At 29.2% G+C, this 6,715-nt stretch overlaps 1 long non-coding RNA gene across 1 annotated transcript; it reads right to left on the reverse strand.

Annotated features, from left to right (window-relative positions):
* Nucleotides 1–4,174: 4,174 nt before the first annotated feature.
* Nucleotides 4,175–5,003, reverse strand: LOC107953252 (uncharacterized). Its single transcript, XR_001699144.2, has 2 exons — nucleotides 4,774–5,003; nucleotides 4,175–4,493 (listed from the first exon to the last, which is right to left on the reverse strand). It is a non-coding gene; the product is annotated as an uncharacterized lncRNA (long non-coding RNA).
* Nucleotides 5,004–6,715: the final 1,712 nt, after the last annotated feature.

Here is a 6,715-nt window from a genome sequence, read left to right on the forward strand (position 1 = left end):
TTTCTAGTTGGAGTAATTTTTAGTTGAAAATCTGAATTTGTTCATATTTACAAACAAGTTAGAAAAATATAATATTTGGTATCTACTCTATTATTATTGATGCCTTCTTCTGTAATTTTTAATTGCTAAAATATAATATTTGCTAGAATATAATATTTAGAAAAATAATATTGAAATCCCATCTACATAAATTTTTAATTCTCCCTCTCTTCTTCTGTAATTTTTTTTACTTATGTTTTCTTCTCATCTCCCTATCTTCTTCTGCAATAACTGATGCCTTAAGGTTTGGGGGAGTGGATGCCCCCTATGGCATAGGCTTCACTGGTGCCGTCTATGGCATGGTGCCGCCTATGGCATAGGCTTCATTGGTGCCGCCTCTGCCACAGGCTTCACCAGTGTCGCCTCTGGCTTGCCCTCCATCCCTGTCACATCGGTTTTTTTAACAGTTTCTGTCACATCAGTTTTTTTAACAGTTTTTGTTTTTTTAAACTAATATTTTTTTTAAAACAAAGGGTGTCAATATGTAGGGTGGTCACACCTGTGCACCAGGCGGCACACCCTAAGCGTACCATTTTGGTACATAATTTTTTAAATGTATTATTTTGGTATTTTATTTTATTTTTTATAATAATTTAGTAAAAAAACCCAGTTAAAGACTTCATATAAAGTCATTTGCCACTTCATTCGGGGTTCAGTCAAACAAGTTATATATGTCTATTCTGCCATAAAACAAGTTGTATTTACTGACAGTTTAAAGGTAAATATCAATAAAAGAAATGCGTAATGATTTATTTGACCTATTAACTTTATAAAAATAAATTATTTTAGCTATTAATTTTATTTTTCGTCTTTCTTAATCCTTAAACTTGCGTTTTTTTTTGTCAAATCATCCCAAAATGGATAAAAAAAGTTAACGTGTTTTTAACTTTATTGATGTAGCATACACGTGGATTGTTACGTGAATGACATGTAAGCATTTAATTACTTTTTTAAAATTTAAAAAAATATAAAAAATATTTTTCAGAATTATAAATCACTAAAATTATTAAAAATATTTTTAATATTTTTAAAAATTGATGGTTCAACTCATATAACGTGTAGGTTCCTGACAATGTGGTACTTGAGGAAATAATGAGTCGTGCAAATAATAAAATCCTGGATAGCCAAATCATTTGAAACCCCCCTGGTGGTCATGGTAGCTACTTTCAAGCAATGAATAAAGTCATGAAGAGATTCATTCTCCTTCTAGTAGATAGACATGAGGTATGCAGGAGACTGTTGCAGACTTTTGTTGGCAAGGAACTGTAACACCCCTAACCCGTATCCGTCGCTGGAACAGGGTTTCGGGGCATTAATAGAATTTACATATCATTTAACAAAAATTTCAATTAAATACTTACCGATTCAATGCATCATATAAATAAACATATTACCGTTCAATCAATAGCTTGGCACTTGTCTAAGTATCAAACAACAACATTGTTAATATACTTGTACATATTTCATATAATTTCAACATTGATACACCTATTTTCTCGACATATCACACTTGAGTTTAATAATAGTCTCAACTTACATAATTTCCTTGTATCAACATATCAAAGATAATCATATATGTACATGTCATGAAACATATTATTCTCTTACCATTTCTTCATAAGCATATATCATTTATTTCGTTATATCAATATTTCATGCACCATCACTTCCTTATTTCTTATGCATATTTATTTCAGTAATAATTCATATTAAACTTAACATAAATTAAATTCCATGTACCCACACTTATTTCATTTATCTATCTTCTTAATTATCTCATACAACTATTTTGTATATATATCTCCATATGACCAATTCTTGTAAACATTTCACATAACCATTTTGTATAATCAATTCATATAACCATTTGTCATTTGGTACATATTACCTGAATATTAGTTGTTCAACAGATGTCTTGGCGTCTCTCATCCACGATCTTATTTATCTTCGACATGATGCCATAGTATCTTTCAACTATGGTCTTACTCATTTTCTGTCATGTTGCCGTGGTATCTTTCAACCATGGTCTTATTCATATCCCCGTCATGTTGTCATGGTATCTTTCAAACATGGTCTTATTCATTTCATGTCACGTTGCCATGGTATCTTTCAACCATGGTCTTACATATTTCATATCATGTTGTCATGGTATCTTTCAACCATGGTCTTACACATTTCATTTCAGAAAGCACACTCCCGCGAACCTCATCCTTACAGCGAGATTACTAGTCCAGGCTAAATCCCCTGTAATATAAACTCATAGAGTATTGTCGGGATTACCAGTCTAGGCTAAATCCCTTGCAACCACAATTACTCTAATGAGCTTAGATCTGAATTACTAGTCCAGGCTAAATTCAGACCCTAATTCGGATTACCCGTCCAAGCTAAATCCATTTTCCACATATTATTCGGGAGGGCTATATCAGAATAGGATCACCTGTCCGGGCTAGCTCCTTTTTATCGTCAATTCCTTTTCAAAGATCCATCGAATTTTCCTTTCATTCAACCGGGGTTTCTTCCCCTTTTTATCAAATATATTAATGTTTCATCAATTTTCATACAATAAACATTCAAATTGTATTCACATCAATAACACATATTTCAAGCATTTAAGAATATAATTCAAGTTACATGAACTTGGCGAAATTTCAGAAATATCAAGATTTAGGAGCATTTTGGTAAATTTTTCATTTTCCCCGATTTTCACCCAACCTTGATCGAAATTAATAATTTCATTCAATATATTAATTTAATCAATAAAACAACTCATTCCTTTTATTTTGGTCATTTTTTGGCATTTTTACTAATTTGCCCCTACAGTTCTTTTTTTATTTAATTTAGTCCTTGAGTCTAAAACATACAAATTATCCATTTTAAATGTAAACCTATTAAGGGTGGCAACAAACAATAGTATGTATGTTACCCGGATGAAATACTTCTCTCAATTTTTCGTCCCTTTTGCTTCAGTTCGTTTGGTTGCAACTCCCAAGTCCTTGAATCTCAAACTTACTTCATACTTCATCCGGAATTATTACTTTGTTGCTCTAGCTTCAATAAGAGCTTCATATTTCATCCGGATAACTTAGTTCTGTTTTTCTTCCTGTGTGAAAAACACTTGCTAGCTGAAAATTCATATATTTATTTTCCTCCTCCTCATCTCCATTCCACATCCTTAATTTATATAACATACTATAAGTAACATTATCAATAATTATACTATTTACTTATATGTATATTCAAAACTGTCCATTTGCGTCAAAGTCACTAAATTATTTATATCTTCAGCTACAGAACTCGAAATTAAGATTTGTCAATTTTCCATGAAACTAGACTTATGTATCTTCTTGCCATAAAATTTTCATAATTTTTTATTTAGCCAATAAGTACAGTTTATTCTTTAAATTTACCCCTGTTCTGCTGTCTTATAGTTCCGACCCTTCTTCACTAAAAATTAATTATCTCCTCGTACAGGATTCAAATGATGTTCCCATTTATTTCTCTTGAAAATAGATTCATTAAGTATTTTAAACATATAAATTTTCCTCCAATTTTTTATGATTTTTCCAAAGTTAGATCAGGGGAACCCGAAGTCACTCTGACCTTGTCTCACAAAATTTATTATTTCTCATAATTCACAATTCCATTGCTTACACCGTTTCTTCTATAAAAAACTAGACTTAATAAGATTTAATTCTATATTTTTTTTTCATCCTCAAATTCGAGTTCCACAATTTATGGTGATTTTTCAAAGTTAGTCTACTGCTGCTGTCCAAAACTGTTTTAGTGCAAGATGTTTATTTACCATGTTTATAACACCCTTATTTCTTTCTTTACACTATTTCTCATCACTTTCTTTTATTTTATCTTTACTAACATATCAAGAACATGGGACCATATGTAAGGAAACTCTACATTAACATCAATCCCATGCTTTTTCAATAATATCAAACTTAAAAATATATTGAAATCTTGATGTCTTACCTTGTCTCATTGATTTCAATCTTTAACTTGATTTTCTCTCTCCTCCAGTTTCTATTTCTTGAATTTAACTTGATAATCTAGCTCCTCATAGTCTCCTTGTTATTGTAATAGGCCCAATTCGCCCAAGCCCATACAAAACCAAAAACCAAAAAAATAAAAACAAAAACAAAAACAATGAACAGCCCAGAATAAGTCAATATCCATTTACAAGTTATTTAACCCAAAAAATATATATATACAATCTAGCCCAGATACATTTTTTAAAACCCAATTGCATAAATCCTAAACCCAATTAATTAATAACCCAAAGTCCCAGCCCATTCAATACATGACCCAAAGACTGGTCCAGGTGATTGTTTCAGAAGCTCTAAGGGTTCTCCCTCTCGCGCAGTAGCCAGTAATTCGGATGAGCACCACACGTGTGCCACCAGCCCCTCGCGCGCGTCTCCGCACGTGCTTGTGTACGGCCTTTCCTGCAAATGGAACATACAAGAAGGAGAAAAACAAAATCTACAGCAAATAACAACAATAAAATGTAATTTTATTTTTTGATTTTACTCTGCAAATCCGGCTATAAAAGCCGACGAATGTACCTACAAAAAACTTACGCACACTACTCATACTGAAATACACAAGGTGATTTCCGATTCAAGATCTCTAAATGCTTTATTTTCTTTGATTTCATTTTTCTGGATTTGTGGTTCTTGTATTCGAAAGAAAAACAAGAAAAAGAAAAAAGGGAAAGGGGCTTACCTCGTAAATACGCCGTAGGTCTTTTTCTACTTTGTTGAAATCGAAGTCAAGAGGAGATCTTGAGGCTAAAAATTTCGTCCTCTAAGCTTCAATGTGCAGATTGTTGTTTGGGGGATGGGAATCGGCGGTTTGAAGTGGGGATTTAGGGGTTGGCTAAAGTATAGAAGAATGGGCTAGGGTTATTGGCTGTATGTTTAAGTTTTAGCCCTTATAATTTCAATTCCGTTAGTTTATTTTATTTCCTTTTCATTTTGAATTTATTTTTATTAAATTTTCCATTTATATAATTCATTGTTTAAAGGATATTCATTTAATATTTTTTTTATTGAAATTACTTTAATAATTTTACTTTGTTTAAAAAAATCATTGTTTTGAAGTTTATAATATATTATTTTAATATTATGTATAAAATTTTATTTAAACATTTATATATGTATATACTTTTGCACATCTAATCTTTTAATTAAGCTCTCTATTTGAGATAATTATTATTTTAAAATTCATTTAATATTTTTATCTATTTTATTAATTTTGTTTTGTTTTTTTATTCATATAATTATTTTGAAGTTGGTTTTATCATATTACATAAAGTCTCATTTAAATATTTTTGTGTCTATTTGTACATATAATATTTTAGTGGTTAAATTATTGTTCTAAAATTCATATTTTTTGTTTATAAAATTATTATTTTTGAAACTCTTTATACCATATTCTTTTAATATATTATCTCATTTAAATGTTTTTTATATATATCTGTACATGTATAGCAAAATTAATTTAATTTTGTATGCATTTTCATGTTATTTTTATAAATAATTATTTTTAAATATATATATGTTTTGAAAATCTATTATGTGTATTATATCTTATCATGTATTTTTACTATTCTTTCATATTTTATATATTATTTAAGTTTTTGTGTATATTGTCATTTTTAAAATGAATTTACGTTTTAAAATATTTTGCATATTATTTGATTCAAATGTTTTATTCTATAATATTTATTTCAATGATTATATATATCCCTAGTTTATTACATAAATTATTTCAAATTCAACAATTCATTTTTAATATATTATGTGTTCATCATTTTAAATTTGTCTTATACATATATATTTTTTAAAATTTTCATTTTGTTTTGTATATTTTGCATTTGATTGTGTTGTATTAGGTTATGTATATTATTGTTGTATATTATTTTCGTTTTGTATTACTATTATATTGATTATTCTTCGTCCATACTTGGGAAATTGGCTATATTTTTCTTAGATTGGTTGGATTTAATTGTTTGTTTTGTTAGTTGATTAAATAAGTTATATTATCTTCAATCATCAAGTATCACATTTTTATGCATGTATATTATCCCATGATAATTATTTTTTCTTTTGGCTTACAAAATGTTGCCTTACGATTTTTTTTTTAAATCCATTATTCTATTTTATTTCAAATAACTTTGAGATAATCTACAATCATTTATTTAAACTTCTTTGTTAAAAACAAGGTAATATTTAATATTTAGAAATTCGAGAAAACGTGCCCTACCGTGCTGGGTACGATTTTTCGTTGAACTAAATATTTGGATATTCTTTTATAATTTTTAACCTAAAAGTTTTTGAAAGTCAAAAATCAATCATATTTTTGAAGGTATAAAAGATCGTGTCCAATCATGCTGGATATGATGCTGCATACCTTTGAAACAAGAGAATTTTGACGACCAACTTGAACCACCCTAATGTTTTAAAAAGGAACCATATTTCAAATTTTTTTTCTAAAATCCTAGACATAAGGACAACACTTAATCAATCTGGTACCAATTTTTTAGGTGTAGTGAGAGTGCTAACTCTTCCTCGTACGTAACCGGCTCCCGAACCTATTTTTGATTTTACGTGGATCAAAATTGTTTTAAATAGGAATAAAATGATTTATTAGGTGATCCAATCAT

The sequence above is a fragment of the Gossypium hirsutum genome, chromosome A07 (genome assembly GCF_007990345.1).
Source record: "Gossypium hirsutum isolate 1008001.06 chromosome A07, Gossypium_hirsutum_v2.1, whole genome shotgun sequence".
Lineage (NCBI taxonomy): Eukaryota > Viridiplantae > Streptophyta > Magnoliopsida > Malvales > Malvaceae > Gossypium > Gossypium hirsutum.